The 4,233-nt window shown below is 32.6% G+C and overlaps 1 protein-coding gene across 1 annotated transcript in view; it reads right to left on the bottom strand.

Moving 5' to 3' along the window:
* LOC106869101 (endoplasmic reticulum aminopeptidase 1) overlaps positions 1-4,233 on the bottom strand; it is a 1,169,084-nt gene that overhangs the window by 132,742 nt on the left and 1,032,109 nt on the right. The window lies entirely within an intron of this gene.

Genomic DNA, 4,233 nt, shown 5'->3' with positions numbered 1-4,233 from the left:
TATATATATATATATATATATATATATAATAAACCTCTTGAATGTTTGTTTTGGATGAGTCTGGCATCCACTTTGTCATCCACGATGACAGTTCAAATACACACACTTACTTACACACATATACATACCATACTTTCCAGCATACAAGTCACTGTGATAAATAATGTGAACATATAGTGTAAACATTCAAACACCATCACAATCTTTCCAAATCTTACTGCATTTCACATGAAACTTTTGGTCTTCCAAAGTAGTTTTGGTGTATAACTCAACCTCCTATTTTGGCTGTAAATTTTGGTCTGCAAAGTTTCACTTATATGCTGGAAAATGCAGTATATACATATACAAATCATATTGATATTTGCAGTACAGATCTTTGCTACTATGTAGAAGATGAGTTATGAGTGTCAGAGCAACTGTTGTTTTTCTGTAGCACAGAAGTACTTTTCTATATATGAGGAATTGTAGATTTTTCTTGTAGTACATGAATTACTATGCTTATCTAAATTTATTAGAAGAATAAACCAAACTTTTCTGTAATTAGGAATTGACTAGTGAAATTCTACAACTCCCTAAGCAACTTACAAAACATCTTAGGAAGTTAGGTGACAATGCTGCAAACTTGTTTTATGGTCAGTTTGATTAGATTTAGCAACAGAGAAAAATCAAAGGTAAAAAAAGCAATTAATTACAATGGAAAATTTGAAATACACTTATTGATGTGTATACAAAACATTGGAATAGACATAATAAAGTTGGTGGATTTTTTTTTCCATATCATCTCTCTGTCTAGCTGTTTGACATCTTTATAAGAATAAGAGACTTCACTATGAGAAAAAAAAAAATCAAAACTGCATTTTTGACTTTTCAGATGGAGATGTTTACATCATCAGCATCATCCTCATTGCCACCACCAATCCCACTGACATCAGTGCCACTGTCATCACCACCACCACCACCACCACACCATCATTATCATCATTTTGTGCCTGCTTCCTATGCTGACATGGGTCAGATGGTTCAACAGGGTCCAATATTCAGAAGACCATGTCTTGTTCCAATGTCTCAGTTTTAGAAAGGTTTCCACAGCTGGATGCCCTTCCTAATGCAAACTAACTTACAGAATGAAATTTATAACTATAAAATTGCGCATTCTTAATTACTCTTTAAAATGCAAAGCAATCAAAGAATTCTTTATAATAGTGAATTTACTTAGTGGCACTAAGAAAATTTTAAGGTAAAAGAAATTAAAACTTGCTAAAGCCATTCAGTAAGTTATATTTATTGCACTGTCAAAATGCTCACACTGGGGACTCAATAAAGATCTACCATTCTATCTCATGGAAACTCTGGCAAATAATAAGAATTAGACAGGGTGTATATCTACTGATGAGGACCACTTGACTATATTGATGTTATTAGCAGGGACTTAACTAAGGTGAGGGGTAATATTTATCCCACTCAAATGTGGAGGTTCTGTTAGAACATATACTGCAGTAGTTACCATGATAAAACTCTCATACTGGCTTTTGGTGCAAAATTTACTCTTGTTTATATCACTAGCAGGGAGATAAATTTCAGCCACCTCCATTTGATCATATGATTTCGATCTTCCTTGGTTTTGTCAATGATGGATGCTTGACCACTAGAAATAGGAGCATTTCATCTCCCCACTAGAAATATATAGAATAATAGTGTCAGAACAGGTGCTGGTGTCATGATTAGCCAGTTAAAAAGTGTTTATTAGAGACAGAGGCAGTATAAATATTGAGAAGTGATATTTATCCCCACTCATATGTGGACGTTGATGTTATTGACAGAGAGACAACATGAAACTGAGGACCTACCAAAGCTAATAGGGGATAAAGATTGTTGGCACAGCATGGCAAAACGCATCATGCTTTCAGCCTCTTGATAAAGAGAACAATAAGGCAGTCAGTTAAATAGGTTAATCCAGTGGCAAGTATCCATATAATTATGAGGTTCCTACAAATCCCTAGCATTTTTAAGCATTCTTAAAAGTGATTTCCCTTGTGGTTGTATCAATTCACTGATGCTAATAATATATTTATGGATACTTCAGTGCAGAACTCATTTCCAGATTTCAAATTGGGACTTTCAAGCAACAACTTACAACTTCAGTCCTTATGAAGTCCCCTCTAATTGAGGTATATATCTAAAACTCAACTCAGTTTAGATTTAAAGTCTTCTTTATCAGGAACCAACTTAAATATTATCAGTAATCAAAAGCTCACTTAAACATGACTGCACATCATATTCAACCCAGAGAAATTTAGTTGGAGGGATAATTTAAATAATGCATTATTTCTTAACAGCATTTACCAATAAGTATAGGATTAATAAACAGATCACTATATAGCTGGATGGTTATGGAGTTCCCATTTCCAGCATGTGGTTTCAGGTTCAGTCCTACTGCCATGCAGACCAATGCCTTCTAAGTGGAACTGGTGGATGGAAACTACAAGGGAATCTATTGTGTGAATGTATGCATGTGTGTGTGTGTGTGTGTTGTCTGATGGCTATAAATGAGTGTCATTTATTTCTTATCTTCTGAGAAAAATGTTATTGGGCATGGAGAAATATTACCTTGATTGGGTACAGGTACAACTTGGTGGCAAAAAGGATATCTGGCTGTAGAAAATTTACCTCAACAAATTCCATCTGACCCATGCTTGCATAGAAAACTGAACAGTAAAGCTTTGATGTGCATGTGTGTATGAATGTCCTCATAAGCTTTAAAGGAGCAAAAGACAATGACATTGTTGACTTCCCGAGTGTACAAATGTTCTCAATCTAATTCAGTAGTTTAGGAATGATGTAGTGAAAAACTACCTTACTTGGAAAACAAGCAATTGTTAGTAGGAGGAAGAACACTCAACTGAATAATATCTGCTTCAAAATGTTTTGTCTAACCCATACCAGTATGGAAAAAAAAGCATGTAAGATTGATGATGATGATAATAACAATGGTAATGAAATTCTACTATAAAATGAAGATACAAAACACTATATTGTATACTAATCAAAAGACACGTGGACAAATACATACACAGCACTCATAAATCTTGCTTGTAAGCATCAGCTTCATTCTTTTCACCATGTAAATAATAGGTTAAATGTAACTAATATGATAATAGATTATCATTTAATACATTGAAGTCAAGGCTCTTATGGCAGTATAATGTGCAATAGATCTCTCCGATGTCAGACCTGTTGAAACCTTGGGTATTATAATCTCTTCCAATATTAACCCACATGTGTCATCAGAAATTATGAATGATATGGTACTAAATTGGTTAATTAAATATCCAGTGATTTGTTTAATGGAACTCAAATTAATTCACTGGTCTACACCAATGACGCAAATATAGTAAATGGTACACAATTATAAACAACAGCAATGAAGTGTAAAGTCAGTGTAGTGTAATAACTAGCAGATTTGCTTGCTTGGTTAATGAAACATTTGTGGTTCAATACTCTTTTACAGCATATCTTTTGTTCTTTCATTGATTTGATATATAGAGATTTATAGTGTTTGGTATTCTTCATGTTAAAATTTTAGCTGTAAATTTATAATTTACTTTGTACATGCAGACATGTTTCTAAGTACACACACACACACACACACACACACATGATACACACAAACCTGGGCATGCTTAAATAAACTTAACATACAAATAATTTTTTGCCAACAGAAGTTATTTGTCTAAGAAGACAGCAATGGATTGATACATGTATATATATATGTGTATGTGTGCTTATATCTATTTCCCTCTGTGTGTGCGTGTGTGTGTGTGTGTGTATGCATGCATGTGTGTTGTGTGTGTATTCTCAGTAAGGAAACGATTTTTATTTTCTATTTTGTTTCTTTAAAAATCTATTTATTTTCTTCTGTTTCTTTTCATTTCTTTTATTCATAACAAATAATCCAGTATATTTTGACATTAACATTGGCAGAAATTTCTGAAATACTCATGAGCAACGCCAATATTTTGATGAAATTAATTCAACCAGCCTTATTATTACTATTTGCTATATACTAGTTAATACATATGTATGATTATTAATATCATTACTAGTAAGCAGAATCATAATAGATATATATATAAACAAACACACAGACATATATATATATATATATATATATATATATATATATATATATACACACACACATATATATGTATACATAAATATATAGGTATATAC

Source organism: Octopus bimaculoides, chromosome 9 (genome assembly GCF_001194135.2).
Source record: "Octopus bimaculoides isolate UCB-OBI-ISO-001 chromosome 9, ASM119413v2, whole genome shotgun sequence".
In the NCBI taxonomy this organism is placed as follows: Eukaryota; Metazoa; Mollusca; class Cephalopoda; order Octopoda; family Octopodidae; genus Octopus; species Octopus bimaculoides.
Note: the sequence above shows the minus strand (reverse complement) of the source record. Positions and strands in the feature narration are given on the sequence as shown.